General features: G+C 45.9%; 1 protein-coding gene across 1 annotated transcript in view; it reads left to right on the top strand.

Annotated features, from left to right (window-relative positions):
• The first annotated feature begins 15,487 nt into the window (after positions 1–15,487).
• PRIMA1 (proline rich membrane anchor 1) overlaps positions 15,488–16,697 on the top strand; it is a 142,080-nt gene continuing 140,870 nt past the window's right edge. Inside the window, exon 1 of the mRNA XM_068252326.1 lies at positions 15,488–16,042. The gene's annotated coding sequence lies outside the window, so the exon portion shown is untranslated. The remainder of the gene's footprint in view (positions 16,043–16,697) is intronic.

Below are 16,697 nucleotides of genomic sequence, written 5' to 3' on the forward strand. Positions count from 1 at the left end.
CTCAGCACAAATCTGTGGATAATGACAGGTCCTCTTCCAAGCATGTGTCTCTGATCTCGGCACAGATCTGTGGATAATGACAGGTCCTCTTCCAAGCATGTGTCTCTGATCTCGGCACAGATCTGTGGATAATGACAGGTCCTCTTTCAAGCATGTGTCTCTGATCTCGGCACAGATCTGTGGATAATGACAGGTCCTCTTCCAAGCATGTGTCTCTGATCTCGGCACAGATCTGTGGATAATGACAGGTCCTCTTCCAAGTATGCATCTCCGATCTCTGCACAGATCTGTGGATAATGACAGGTCCTCTTCCAAGTATGCATCTCCGATCTCTGCACAGATCTGTGGATAATGACAGGTCCTCTTCCAAGCATGTGTCTCTGATCTCTGCACAGATCTGTGGATTATGACAGGTCCTCTTCCAAGCATGTGTCTCTGATCTCTGCACAGATCTGTGGATTATGACAGGTCCTCTTCCAAGCATGTGTCTCTGATCTCTGCACAGATCTGTGGATAATGACAGGTCCTCTTCCAAGTATGCATCTCCGATCTCAGCACAAATCTGTGGATAATGACAGGTCCTCTTCCAAGTATGCATCTCCGATCTCTGCACAGATCTGTGGATAATGACAGGTCCTCTTCCAAGCATGTGTCTCTGATCTCTGCACAGATCTGTGGATAATGACAGGTCCTCTTCCAAGTATGCATCTCCGATCTCAGCACAAATCTGTGGATAATGACAGGTCCTCTTCCAAGTATGCATCTCCGATCTCTGCACAGATCTGTGGATAATGACAGGTCCTCTTCCAAGCATGTGTCTCTGATCTCTGCACAGATCTGTGGATAATGACAGGTCCTCTTCCAAGTATGCATCTCCGATCTCAGCACAAATCTGTGGATAATGACAGGTCCTCTTCCAAGCATGTGTCTCTGATCTTGGCACAGATCCGTGGATAATGACAGGTCCTCTTCCAAGCACTCTCCGATCTCTGTGGAGCGTGGAAGGATAACCAGCACTCCTGTGCCAATCCTGCAGTTTATTGATCACGTTCGGCATCATCCAGAGATAAGCACATCAGGGTGAACAACATGAGGTGTCCCACGATGTACATTAAATAATACAACCAGCGAGATTATTCTGGATGGGGAGGTATGTCACGAGATGTCTCTTTATTAGCAGCCAAAGTGCTACTACCGCATCCTAAAGGTAAATGTGTGGGAGCATATTATAGGGCCCGATTCACAAAAGGGTGATAACTGAGTTATAACGCCTAAAAACTTTGCACGTGCAAACTAGGGTGATAAGTAGTTTGCACCCTAGGTTGCACACACAAAGCTTTTAGGTATGATAACTGAGTTTTTAGGCGTGATAACTGACTTATTACGCTCTTGTGAATCAAGCCCATAGACTGGAGTGCCCGGGGGATTCTGGTAGTAATATTGATTATTTGTGCTGTAAATAATGTCTTTTTCAGCAATGTAGATGTAGAAACGGTAAAACAAAATAACACAAAAAAGTGTGCCCTTAAAAGTAGAGCTGGATTGTCCACAAGGCAAACCTAGGCAGTTGCCTAGGGTCCCCGAGAGAGTCTAGGGCAGCCTTTCTCAACCTTTCTACCCTGGAGGAACCCTGAAAATACTTTTTGGGTCTCAAGGAACCCCTGCAAGTAATTTTTGAATCTCGAGGAACCCCCAGCCCTGCATTTATTTTGCAGGAGGCATGGTCTTTAAAAGCTGCGGGGCCATATGCAATTCACTTTTTCACCTGAGTTTTCTCCTACGAGAAAAAATTTCATTTTCGATTTAAAATAATATTTTACCACTTTGCAATGGAAAAAGTATCAAAAGGTAGGTAAAAAGTACTATCAAGACTATTTTGAGCATTTTCTTGCTTGCTGATGGTTTAAAAGCCATTTTATCAACAAGTTTCAAAGTATCACCTAGGAGAAAACACAGGTGAAAAATGGAATTGCATATGGGCCGTTGTGTCTGTTTGTTACTACCCCCTATTACAGTGCCCTTCATTATAGTGTCTCCTTATTCTAGTGCTTTTTATTAACCTACTTTGGTTCCTGGACATAGAAACTATGTCCAGGAACCATGTGCGCTACCGCGCGCCCCCGTGGCCGATCGCGCGCGTGCACGCGCACTCCCGGCCGCGGATTCGGTAGCCAGGGAATCAATGTATCGGGCTATGGTGCCCGATCACTGATTCCTCTCCCCCGCTGAAAAAGCGACAGCTTCTCTCGGAAGCTGCGCCTTTTCTGGCCGTTCCCTTCCCGATGCGCCACTCTAAGCGTGTGTTACGCTTAGAGTGACGTCATGTAAACAAACTCAAGGCCGCCATCTTGTGGCCAAAAAGTAATACTACGACTGAAAATAAAAATAAATTAAAATCAACACACATTTACATTATAAATCTATTGTTTACCTCCCACCCTCCCAAAACTACCCAAATAAAATGTTTACTATAAAAAAAAAAACATTACAATAAAAAAAAAAATGTAAATATTTACCTAAGGGTCTAAACTTTTTAAATATCAATGTAAAGATGAAATATTTCTATATTTTTATTATTTTAAACTTGTTAATAGTGATAGATGCAAAATGGAAAAAATGCACCTTTATTTCCAAATAAAATATTGTCGCCATACATTGTGATAGGGACATAATTTTAACGGTGTAATAACCGGGACATATGGGCAAATACAATACGTGAGTTTTAATTATGGAGGCATGTATTATTTTAAAACTATAATGGCTGAAAACTAAATAATGAATTTTTCCATTTTTTTCTTATTCTTCCTGTTAAAATGCGTTTACAGTAAAGTGTCTCTTAGCAAAATGTACCCCCCAAAGAAAGCCTAATTGGTGGCGTAAAAAACAAGATATAGATCAGTTCATTGTGATAAGTAGTGATAAAGTTATAGGCTAATGAATGGGAGGTGAACATTTCTCTCGTGAAAACCACGGAACCTGAATGGGTTAAAGAGGAACTGTAACGACAAAACGGCCCCTGGGGGGTACTCACCTCGGGTGGGGGAAGCCTCAGGATCCTAATGAGGCTTCCCACGCCGTCCTGCGTCCCTCGGGGGTCTCGCTGTAGCCCTCCGGACAGCCGTGACGCAATATTTATCTTCCTGGCTCCTGCGCAGGCGCTCTGATGGCTGTCGGCTCCGAAGTAGGCGGAAATACCCGATCGCCGTCGGGTCTGCTCTACTGCGCAGGCGCAAGTTTCCGGCGCCTGCGCAGTAGAGCGGACCCGACGGAGATCGGGTATTTCCGTCTATTTCCGTGCAGAAAGTCGCCACAGCGCCCCCGCTGGAGCCAGCAAAGGTAAATATTGAACTGACAGTCGGCACAGTCGCCGGCTGTTCGGAGGGCTGCGGCGAGACCCCCGTGGGACAGAGGACGGCGTGAGAAGCCTCATTAGGATCCGGAGGCTTCCCCCACCCGAGGTGAGTACCCCCAGGGGATCTTTTTAATGTTACAGAGTCTCTTTAAGGTGTCCATTATTATTGTGAATTTAATGCTTCTTTTCAAAGTACCCCCTATTATAGTGTGCTCACCCCATGATGGGGAAAATGGCAAGGAACCCCTGTAGATTACTTAAAAGTGAACCTCCGGACTAAAAATCTACTCAGCAGAACTGAAAAGGCTTGGTGTTTCTTTAACAGTTTCACAGCATCAGAACTTTGTTTTTCTTACCAAAGCATCATTTTTAGCTGCATTTTTAGCTAAGCTCCACCCATCAAAGAAAAAAAGCCCAGGCTTTTTTCCACCTGATGCTGTGCAGAGCATGATGGGATTTCCTATGTTGTTATTCACGTTGCCTAGCAACTGGGAGAGGTGCTCAGGACACAGGACAGTTGGAACTGTTTCTCATGCTCCCTGTCACCTCCTTTCAACCAAAAAGATGGTTGCCATCATGAAATCAAACATTTGCCTGTTCTTTTAAAACAGGGTGGGTACGAGATTATATTACCTATCTATTTTAATTAACATAACTAATGTAACTTAATGACAGTATGTTTGTTTAGGCTGGAGTTCCTCTTTAACCTCCCTGGCGGTATGAATCATGCGGCTGCGCGGCCGCGGGAGGGTTTTTCTCACTTTTTTTTTTTAGCATGTAGCTAGCCTAGCGCTAGCTACATGCTTCCCCCCTCCCCGCAGCGTCCGCCCGTCCCCTCCGATCGCCGCCGGCGCCGCTTGCCCATAAGGAACGTTCTGAACGAGATTTCCTTGAGGGCTTCCCCCGTCGCCATGGCGATGAACGGAGTGACATCATCGACGTCTCGACGTCACAGGGAGTCCCGATCCACCCCATAGCGCAGCCTGGCGCCGATTGGCCAGGCTGCGCAAGGGGAATGCGGGGGGGGGGGCATGTATTGCGGCGGGTAGCGGCACAGCGGCAAAGTGCTAGCTGCGTGTTTGAAAAAAAAATGATGCAAATCGGCCCAGCAGGGCCTGAGCGGCACCCTCCGGCGGCTTACCCCGTGTCCAGCACGGGGTTACCGCTAAGGAGGTTAAGGAACCCTGGTTGATAAACCCCGTTCTAGGGTCCTGGTGAAGCGGCTCCCTACCACATCTTATTCAAAAAACAAAAAACAGGTGATCATCAATCAGCAGTTGGCAAAAACTGTTATCTTGCCCAGGGCCCTATTTTATCTTAATCATTTTCTGCTTTAGTGAGACTATAATCAAACCTGACATCTGGTCATGGCCAAAATTGTTGGAACCCCAGAAATTGTTCCAGAAAATCAAGTATTTCTCACAGAAAAGTGTTGCAGTAACACATGTTTTGCTATACACAGATTTACTCCCTTTGTGTGTATTGGGGAAAAAAAGGGAGGAAAAAAAGCAAATTGGACATAATGGCACACTCCAAAAAATGGGCTGGGCAAAATGATTGGCACTCTTTCAAAATTGTGGATAAATAAGATTATTTCAAGCATGTGATGCTCATTTAAAGGGGAACTGAAGTAAGAGGTATACGGAGGCTGCCATATTTATTTCCTTTTACTCAATACCAGTTGCCTGGCAGCCCTGCTGGTCTATTTCTCTGCCGTAGTATCTGAATAACACCAGAAACAAGCATGCAGCTAGTTGTCAGATCTGACTTTAAAGTCTGTAACACCTGATCTGCTGCATGCTTGTTCAGGGGCTATGGCTAATAGTATGAGGGCTTGTTTCCACTGTTGCGACGCGATTTCGCCGGCATTCCGACGCTTGTAAAAACGCATGCGGATGCGTTTCCACATGCGTTTTTACCCGCGATTTCGCGTGCGATTTCGCATGGCAGGGTGCCATGCGAAATTAACCATGACACTGCCAGGGCAAAATAAAATTGAAAAAGGTGCGAAATCGCTCGCGAAATCGCGGGTAAAAACGCATGTAACAAACGCATGCGTTTTTACTATTAAATACATTAGCGGCGATTCGCATGCATTCCACTCGCAGGCGAATTCGTTGGCTCTTTTGTGCGTTTTTTTACCGCTGAAAAAAACTTACCTCAACAACGCTACAGTGGAAACAGGCCCATCCACTTGCATTACATGTGCGAATCCGCATGCATTGGACGCATGCGGATTCGCGATAGTTGGAATGAGCCCTTAGAGGCAGAGGATCAGCAGGGCTGCCAGGGAACTGGTATTGCTTAAAAGGAAATAAACATGGCAGCCTCCATATACCTCTCTCTTCAGTTCCCCTTTAAACTCACCTGGGGCAAGTAACAGGTGTGGGCAATTTAAAAATCCCACCTGAAAGCAGATAAAACGGAGAGAAGTTTTGACTAAAGGTGCATACACACATCAGACTATAGTCTTTGGAAAATGAAAGATCACAGACCAATCTTACCACCCTTCATGTAGTAGGAGAGCCATACTCTACACAGTCTATTCTATGGAGCTGAACTCACTATCAGAAAAAAAATCTTTGCAAGATGCTGCACACACAGATTCTGTACAGACACAAAAGATCAGTATGGCCTAGTGCACACCGGAGCGTTTCCGCTGCGGTTTGCGATCTGCTTGCGGGTGCGGATCCGCTAGGGTAATGTATTTCAATGGGCTGGTGCACACCAGAGCGGGAGGCGTTTTGCAGAAACGCATACTCCCGGGCTGCTGCAGATTTTGGATTGCAGATGCGTTTCTGCCTCAATGTTAAGTATAGGAAAAACGCAAACCGCTCTGAAAAACGGCACTTCAGAGCGGTTTGCCAGGCGTTTTTTGTTACAGTAGCTGTTCAGTAACAGCTTTACTGTAACAATACATGAAATCTACTACACCAAAACCGCTACACAAAACCGCAAAACGCTAGCTGAAACGCTGCAGAAAAATAAGAAAAAGCGTTTCAAAATCTGCTAGCATTTTGCGGATCTGCTAGCGGTTTTTGGTGTGCACTAGGCCTAACTGCAAAAGATCTGTTCCTGCAAAAGATCCGTTCCTGCAAATTGCAATGATAGTCTGAGATCTGCAGATCATCATACACACATGATTTAACTGACATTCATCTGCAGATCAGGCGTACGTACAAAAAGGGCGCCTGGACAAAAAGGGCGCGGGGTGTAAACTCTAAATAATAATTAATCATTAATAGGGTTTATAAAAATAGTGTGCTATATTTTGTTTACAAATAAAGTTTAACAAAATTATAAATCATTAAATAATGTTTATAAAATCGGAAATTGTGAAAACGTTAATCTTCCCTATTTCTAAAGTTAAACTTATAATTACTTTTATTAAAAAAACAATAATATATGTTTAATTGTTATAATTGTATACTATTGTGAATAACCTTCATTTATGGTTTGTTCTTATAATAAAATCTGAAAATATTCTTTATAACGATGATATAAATATAAGTACGTTCGTAATAAGTGTTGTAAAACATTAGTAATTATTACTAAAATTTTACTAAAACTATACCTAAGCCTACTCTTACACAGAACCCTCCCTGTACCTATCCCTAACCCCTAGACCCCCCTGTTGGTGCCTAAACCTAAGACCCCCCTGTTGGTGCCTAAACCTAAGACCCCCCTATTGGTGCCTAAACCTAAGACCCCCCTGTTGGTGCCTAAACCTAAGACCCCCCCTGTTGGTGCCTAAGTAACCCTCCCTGTACCTACCCCTAACCCCTAGACCCCCCTGTTGGTGCCTAAACCTAAGACCCCCCTGTTGGTGCCTAAACCTAAGACCCCCCTGTTGGTGCCTAAACCTAAGACCCCCCTGGTGGTGCCTAAACCTAAGACCCCCCTGTTAGTGCCTAAACCTAAGACCCCCCTGTTGGTGCCTAAACCTAAGACCCCCCTGGTGGTGCCTAAACCTAAGACCCCCCTGTTAGTGCTTAAACCTAAGCCCCCCCTGGTGGTGCCTAAACCTAAGACCCCCCTGGTGGTGCCTAAACCTAAGACCCCCCTTTATTATGTGGATAATAATGTTTTACTAATTATGGATGCAAAAAATATATTCCAATTTACATTACGTACTGATCGCTTTGTTTTGTGAATAATGTTTTAAAAACAGTAAGGGATAAAACTTTAAATAATGTTTTAATTATTTAAATAAGATAAATATATTTAGTATTTTCATAAACGTTATTCGGCACGGGTGCATTTTATAAACGTAAATCACCACAAGCTCAGTTATAAATCATTAAACAGCTCCGGGCGCCGTTTGTAAACTTTATTTAGCTCCGGGCGCCGTTTGTAAACTTTATTTAGCTCCGGCGCCCTTTTTTCCTGCTCTGCGCCCATTAAACGCTATTTATTATGGGAGTGAATGGCGGCGCCCTTTTTGTCCACTAGCTGCCTGCGCCCTTTTTTCCCAGCTCCGCAGATCAGATCCACCAGGATGGATTTTCAGATCTGCAGATGATTGCTTGATCTGCAGATGAATGTCAGTTAAATCATGTGTGTATGATGATCTGCAGATCTCATAGACTATCATTGCAATTTGCAGGAATGGATTTTTGGCAGGAACAGATCTTTTGCAGAAACTGATCTTTTGTGTCTGTACAGCATCTGTGTGTGCAGCATCTTGCAAAGATTTTTTTTCTGATGGTGAGTTCAGCTCCATAGAAAAGACTGTGTAGAGTATGGCTCTCATACTACATGAAGGGTGGTAAGATTGGTCTGTGATCTTTCATTTTCCAAAGACTATAGTCTGATGTGTGTACCCACCTTTAGTCTTTGCATTGTGTGTCTGTGTGTGCCACACTAAGCATGGACAACAGAAAGAGGAGAAGAGAACTGTCTGAAGACTTGAGAACCAAAATTGTGGGAAAATATCAACAACAATCTCAAGGTTACAAGTCCATCCCCAGAGATCTAGATTTGCCTTTTTTTCCACAGTGCGCAACATTATCATGAAGTTTTCAACCCATAGCTCTGTAGCTATTCTTCCTGGGCATGGACAGGTGAGAAACATCGATGAAAGGTTGCAACGCAGGATAGTCCGGATGGAGGATAAGCAGCTCCAAACAAGTTCCAAAGAAATTCAAGCTTTTCTGCAGGCTTAGGGAGCATCAGTGTCCGCACAAACTATTTGTCGACATTTAAATGAAATGAAAGGACATGGCAGGAGACCCAGGAGGACCCCACTGCTAACACAGACATAAAAAAACAAGACTGCAGTTTGCCAAAATGTACCTTCTGAGAAAAGTTCTTGTGGACAGATGAGACCAGGATAGAGCTTTTCGGTAAAGCACATCATTCTGCTGCTTACCGAAACGGTATGAGGTCTACAAAGCAAAGAACACAGTACCTACAGTGAAATATGGTGTAGGCTCAATTATGTTTTTAGGTTGTTTTGCTGCCTCTGGCATTGGGTGCCTTAACCATTTCAGCCCGCTGCGATTTTTCACCTTGTGCATCAGAGCAATGTTCACCTCCCATTCATTCACTAATAACTTTATCACTTCTTAACACAATTTATTGATCTATATCTTGTTTTTCCGCCACTAATTAGGCTTTCTTTGGGTGGTACATTTTGCTAAGAATTATTTTTTTATAAATGCATTTTAACAGGATTAATAAGAAATTCATTATTTCTCATTGTTTGTCCATTATAGCTTTAAAATAATCCACGCTACCATAATTAAGACCTATGTATTTTATTTGCCCGTTTGTCTCGGTTATGACACCATTTAAATTTTGTCCCTATCACAATGTATAGCGCCAATGTTTTATTTGGAAATAAAGGTGCATTTTTTTCCGTTTCGCGTCCATCACTATTTACAAGCTTATAATTTAAAAAAAATGTTCGTCGTATACCCCCTTCAAATGCATATTTAAAAAGTTCAGACCCTTAGGTAACTATTTATGTTTTGTTTTTTTAATTGTAATTTTTTTTTTCAACTGTGAGGAAACGCGGAAAGCCGCCGCGTGTGCCAAGAGCTAGGCGGCTGACTCCGCGTCCTACGCGGCGGTTTGCACGCGTCTGGCTGTGTGGTGGAACACAGAAAAGCCGCCGCATGTCCTGACAGCAAAGCGGCTGTTTGCATGCAGCAGCATGTGCTTGGTGTGGCTGGGTCTGTTAGTGCACTTAGGCAGATGGAGAGCTATGCTCGCGCGGGCCTGAATTCAGGACCTTTATACCTGCAGAGGAAGTGTCAGCTGATCAGGAAGGTCAGCTGATTCCTGCAGGACTCATGATTGGCTGAATGGTTCGGGCGGGGCAGCAGAGTCCAGCAACTATATATTCTGCTGCTTAGTCAGTTGCTGGTTGCCTGTCGTTGCGATCACTTCGTGGTAGCACGCAGACCCTTAGTCAGATCCGAAAGTGTGTCGGGACCAGCTGGAGCTGTAATCCTACACTTAGCTAGATTCTCTTGATAGTCTAAAGTACTAGTTTGATTGTGATTATCTGTTATGACTTTCTGCCTGTCTGACTACACTGCCTCTGTCTTCTGATCCTGTACTTTGTTTGTCTGTAAGTTGCCGACCTGGCCTTCCCGACCCTGAGAACTATCTCTATCACTAGGAGATAGTTCATGCCTTGTATTTGCTGGGCACCTGCTTCACAGGGCCAGCTCTGTATGTGCTGATCACCTGCTCCATAGGGCCAGCTCTGTATTCGCTGGGCACCTGCTCCACAGGGCCAGCTCTGTATTTGCTGGGCACCTGCGCCCCAGGGCCTTCCTGACCCTGAGAATTATCTCTATCACTAGGAGATAGTTCATGCCTTGTATGTTCTGGGCACCTGCTCCTCAGGGCCAGCTCTGTATTTGCTGGGCACCTGCTCCCCAGGGCCAGCTCTGTATTTGCTGGGCACCTGCCCCATAGGGCCAGCTCTGTATTTGCTGGGCACCTGCTCCCCAGGGCCAGCTCTGTATTTGCTGGGCACCTGCCCCATAGGGCCAGCTCTGTATTTGCTGGGCACCTGCCCCATAGGGCCAGCTCTGTATTTGCTGGGCACCTGCTCCCCAGGGCCAGCTCTGTATTTGCTGGGCACCTGCCCCATAGGGCCAGCTCTGTATGTGCTGGGCACCTGCTCCACAGGGCCAGCTCTGTATTTGCTGGGCACCTGCCCCATAGGGCCAGCTCTGTATTTGCTGGGCACCTGCTCCACAGGGCCAGCTCTGTATTTGTTGGGCACCTGCCCCATAGGGCCAGCTCTGTATTTGTTGGGCACCTGCTCCACAGGGCCAGCTCTGTATTTGCTGCCTCGGAGCCCATCCTGTATTCATTGGGAACTCGCTCCTCAGATTCCCCAAGCTTGTTACTATTCTTCTGTATTCTGATCTTGTACCTTGTCATTTTGATACCCTGTTGCCGAACCTCGGCTCGCTCTTAGACTCTGCATCTGACTCCTGATTCTGTACCCCGATATTTCTGATACCCTGTTGCCGAACCCTGCTTGTTTATTAGTCTCCGCCTCTGCGTTCTGAATCTGTACTGTATTTGTCCGTGTGTTACGACCTGGCTTGCCTGACTTCGAGAACTGACCTTACTGTTAGAGGCAGTTCCCAGATCTGTTAGTGACACTCTCTCCTAGGTGTCACTCACGTTCTGTCCTTCCTACGCTCCGCCTGACTCCTCCCCCGGCAGAGTCCAGGCCTTCGGAAGGAATCTGTATTGCTGCAGTACTTCATACTGTACGGCACTTGTTTCTGAGGCTTAGTCCTCAAGGTATTACTGTTGCACCAAGCACTTACACTACTCAGGTGTTCAGAGGTTAGCGTTATATCGGATTATCGGTGATACTGCAGATCATCGATAATCGGGTATATTCTGCATTTTCGGTGATACTGCAGTTCACCGGTAATCAGACCCTCTCTCTGCTACACCGATCGTGACATCCACTAAAAACTTTATTTGGGTAATATTTTGGTGTGGGAAATAAACAGTTAATTTTTAATGTTATATGTGTAAATTGTAATGTAAAAAATATGTAGATGTAGTTTTACTATTTGGCCACAAGATGGCCACCTTGAGTTTTTTTTCTCCTTGTGCTTCTCGCTAAGCGGAAGCACAAGGGGGACGCGGAAAATGTTATTGGCAGAAAGACTGAAGCCTCTAGTAAGAGCGCTTTGGTTTTTCTGCTGGGAAGACGGATCGGTGATCGGGAACCATGTTCCAGTTCACTAATCCCAGGGCTACCGGGGGACAGCACGGGGCGTGCCCGCGATCGTGTGCAGGAGCGCGCCGAAGCGCGGCACCGCAGCAGAGCAGCCGCCTGGACGGGAGCATCACGAATGAATGAAATGGTTAAATGTGTGCAAGGCATCATGAAATCTGAGGGTTACCGAAGGCTTTTGGGTCGCACTCTAGAGCCCAGTGTCAGAAAGCTGGGTTTGTGTCCGAGATCTTGGGTCTTCCAGCAGGACTATGACCCCAAACATATGTCAAAAAGCATGCAGAAATGGATGTCAACAAAGCACTGTAGAGTTCTGAAGTGAAGCAATGAGTCCAGATCTAAATCCCATTGAACACCTGTGGAGAGATCTAAAAATTGCTTTTAGGAAAGAGGCCCCTTTCAGTAAGAAAGAGCAGTTTGCAAGGGAAGAATGGTCCAAAATTCCGGGTGAGAGGTGTAAGAAGCTTATTGATGGTTATAGGAAGCGACTGATTTCAGTTATTTTTTTCCAAATGGTGTACAACCAAATATTAAGTTAAGGGTGCCAATGATACAGCGGGGAACACTGCCTTGATGGATTTATCCAGGTGCTCCAAATTAATGTTAATATCTGTTTCTATGCATGCATTTAGAAACCTTGAATCAAAGAGACACGGAGGCCATATCTATTAGATTCATAATTAACAAGTGTTTATTGGGACGCAGCCCTTGATTTTACAGAACAGTATAGAGCAGTATAAAACCATATACTGTATATATTGAGAGATATGAGCAGTGACTGTTTGGGGGGGGGGGGGGGGGGGTGTCTAATCAATCAATCAAACCTGGATTTAATCAATAACCTATGAGGTAAAGAATGTTATTCAATACCTAATCAATAATGTGCCCATGACACCAATAATTTTTGTCCAGTCCATTTTTGGAGTTTTGTGTGACATTATGTACAACTTTTTTCTCTCTTTTCTTGTTTTTTTCCAATACATACAAAGGGAATAAATGTGTGTATAGCAAAACATGTGTACTGCAATACTTTTCTGTGAGAAATACTTAATGTTCTGGAAAAATTTCTGGGGTGCCAACAAATTTAGCCATGTAGCAGCACTTGAGGCCGGCTCACACTAGTTCTACTGATGGACTGTTTTTCGGATTGCACAGTAATATGCATGCTGCTTGACCCTATGCAGGGTTGGACAGGGCTGGCGGGAGCTCAGGATATTCCCCGGTGGGCCTTTTAATTAGAGTCCCCGGGGGCCCAGAGCACTGCAGGAGGGGGCACAGCAGAGGAAGGAGGAGCAGCGTCAGGAACAGAGCAGTCTCCCCCCACTCTCTCACCTGGGGGCTCCCCCTTCGCCGCTTTTCCCTCCAGGCTAGAATGTGCAGCGGCAGTGAGCGGGCAACAACTTACTACTTCCTGCTCTGCCTGCCGCTGCTCTGGTCTGGTCCAATCATGTTCTCACTATGCTTCCTGTGAGAGCATGATTGGACAAGTAAGTAGACCAGACCAGAGCAGCGGCAGGCAGAGCGGGGTGCAGGAAGTGGTAAGTAGTAAGTTGTTGCCCCCTCGCTGCTGCTGCTGCACATTCTAGCCTGGAGGGGGGAGCGGCGAAGGGGGGGGGGGGGGGGGGCAGGTGAGGGAGGAGGGGAGGTGACTGCCCCCCCTCCCCGCTGCTTTTTTCCCCGCTGCTGCTCCTCCTTCCAGGCTACTTAGTCTGGGGACACCTATAGACCTGGCTAAACTGGGGACACCTGTAGTCCTGGCTAAACTGGGGACACCTATAGACCTAACAACTGGGGACAGCTATAGACCTGTCTAAACTGGGGACACCTATAGACCTGTCTAAACTGGGGACATCTATAGACCTGGCTAAACTGGGGACACCTATAGACCTGTCTAAACTGGGGACATCTATAGACCTGGCTAAACTGGGGACATCTATAGGCCTGGCTAAACTGGGGACAGCTATAGACCTGGCTAAACTGGGGACACCTATAGACCTGACTAACTAAACTGGGGACACCTATAGACCTGGCTACCTAAACTGGGGACACCTATAGACCTGGCTAACTAAACTGGGGTATCCTATAGACCTGGCTACCTATACTGAGGACACCTATAGACCTGGTTAACTAAACTAGGGATACCTATAGACCTGGCTACCTAAAATGGGGACACCTACCTGGTTACTTATACTGGAAACACCGATATCTAACTACCTATACAGGGGACACTTATAGCAGGCTAGCTATACTGGGGGTAACTACACTCAGGCTCTCTAGGCCCTTCATATGACACTTGCCTCAGGCCCTGCATACTCTAAGGCCATCCTGCATTGCTGGCAGTATCATCCAGCAAAGCACCCAGCCCTCCCCAGCCAGCACTGCCTACCTAATACTGTCAATAGCACCGCTACTTATTTTGTGCATTTTTTTGTTATTTTGTGTATTTTTGGGTCTGCCAATGACCCATCATGACCACTCATGTTCCAGTGCATGGTGACACCCACTCTTTTTTTGCTGCAGCACGCTGTGCACCGTGTGTGTCTGTCTCCCTGGACTGTCTTCAGAAGTGCTCACAATCTATTCCCTACCATAATCTAATGTCCTACCAAATGATGTATTTATATAGGGCAGCACGGTGGTGTAGTGGTTAGCGCTCTTGGCTTGCAGCGCTGGGTCTCCGGTTCGAATCCCAGCCAGGTCAACATCTGCAAGGAGTTTGTATGTTCTCCCAGTGTCTGTGTGGGTTTCCTCCAGGTACTCCGGTTTCCTCCCACATCCCAAAAACATACAGATAAGTTAATTGGCTTTCCCCTAAATTGGCTTCCCCCTAAAATTGGCCCTAGACTATGATACATACACTACAAGATACATACATAGACACATGACTATGGTAGGGACTAGATTGTGAGCCCCTCAGTTAGTGACATGACTATGTACTCAGTACAGCGCGGCGGCGTAATATGTCGGCGCTATATAAATACTTAAATAAATAAATATAGTGCTAAATTTATTGAGTACATGCTTATGTGAGCTCAAAATGTGGGGGGTGATCCCGTGCTGCAGGGGGTTCGACATTAGACTACGACTATGTCAGCTCCTCTGAGGACAGTCAGTGACATGACTATGTGCTGCAGAAGATGTCAGTGCTATATAAATACATAATAACCACATGGTATGAAATTAGACTATGACTATGGTGGGATTAGATTGTGAGCTCCTCTGAGGACAGTCAGTAACGCCGAACACCTGTCAGGACTTCGTCAACCTCTCGATTAATTCACTCCAGTCACCCTGGTCCCTATGCAGCGTTCTTCAGCCTTCACAAACGCCTCGTAGCGCTACGTTTAGACACCCATCTGAATGTAGTATAAAAAAAAGAAAAGATATATTTGAAGAGGTAAGAAAGAATGTCTGTGGCTGTGCAAAAAAAAAAATATAACCATTTGAAGCCAGGCTATTGGCGTTGACAATGAACACTTAAGATGCCGAGATAGATCTTACGGTTTAGATGGCTCAAACTTTGAACCTGGCTTTGTTACTGTGGAGATAGATCCAAAAAGACCAACTCAGGACTGAGCACAAGCACTTGATCCGCTCCTGATCCCTTCATCCGTCTCTCATCTCTGATTGCTGGCAGGGATCAGTTTGTCGACAAGGCTGAGGAAAGAAAAATAACCACAGGCTTTCAGTGGGAATGAGAACTCTGGAATAAACCCAGGATTAGAACCTCCTCCCTCCCTCTCCTGGAATCCACCACAATCAGCCCCTCACCTCACTGACAGGTACCTGGGCTTTCCCCCTCTCCAGTCACTATAAGGCAAGCCTCACCCCCCCCCCCCCCCCCCCCTCCACTCTCGCTCTCTCTCTTCCCCCCCTCCTTCCCTCCCTCCACCTATCCAGGATCATGTGGCTCTGGAGAAAAGGAACAATCAAACATCACTGAGTGCCAAACACACAATGGACTCACTAGATGTGGCTGAGGGAATCACTGCAGTAGGCTGAGAAGGACATATTGCAGCTGAGCTTGCCTGTAGTCCTGCATGCTCCAGCCTCTTCTGCTGGTGGTGGGAATGTGACTTGTAGTTTTGTCGCTGTGCAAGGGCAGTTTTGAAGGGATATCACCCTTGCAAGGCGAAAGCTCTGAAAGTCTTTGATTTTTGAGTCACTTTGGCTGTGTTGAGGGCTGGGGTCTTTCCAGATATAACGGTTGCTTCTTCTGCTGCTGTTTCTTCTTCTTCTTCTTCCCCTTGCTGGAGTGCAGAAGGGTGGGGGGGGAACTGGCTGTCCTGAAATTGGAAGAAGATGCAGCCCGAAGAGGCTGAGACATGGGAGCTTTAACCGTCACTGCTAGAGGAACTGGACCTGGGGACCCTTGCAGAGACCCCCCACAAGCTGAGAACTCTACCCCCAAGAGTGGGCACCGGTCTGGGCAACCCAAAGGTCCCCTGGAAGCAAGCAACCCAGAGGTAAGAGCTGGGGTTGTTGGGTGCTTGTACATTTAGCAGTGCAATCTCTTTTTAGATATAACTGCAGCTGTGTGATGTTTACACACTGCTTTTTACTGTGGGTGTATCTAGTTTTATACTTACTCCTGGCACTTGGCACTTACTGCAAGGGTTATAGGGAGGTCTTAGGCAGCTTTGGGGACCATCTTACTGTTCACATCAGAAATGAACAACCAACTTTTAAGCAAAGCTCCCCAGTGTTGTATCATTGGAATTATCCTCAGCATAATTTACTGACAAAGCGACAAAACAGTACACCACACTGCACGTCGTTTAAGAGGCGTAAACGACAAACTTCAGAAACAAAGCAGTCACAAAAAGACTTTTTGGCCAAAGGGCTTACACTCTAAGAGTCCAGAAGGCAAGCGACTCCTGGGTAGACTGTAAATGCCGGCGTTTATTTACACACATGCGTGACCGATACGTGGTTACATAAATATGTATGGAACGCGATGTACGTATGCGCTTTCGAAGGGAACTGTAAGTATGGGCTCAGCTACACGTGAGGACAGAATTTCTTAGCAGCGTGGGATTAACTGTTTGCCAGCAGTTTCCTCGTTCAGCGCGTTTTGTAGATGGGCAGCATGGTGGATCAGTGGTTAGATTTGTTGCCTGG

Source organism: Hyperolius riggenbachi, chromosome 9, assembly GCF_040937935.1.
Source record: "Hyperolius riggenbachi isolate aHypRig1 chromosome 9, aHypRig1.pri, whole genome shotgun sequence".
Classification (NCBI taxonomy): domain Eukaryota; kingdom Metazoa; phylum Chordata; class Amphibia; order Anura; family Hyperoliidae; genus Hyperolius; species Hyperolius riggenbachi.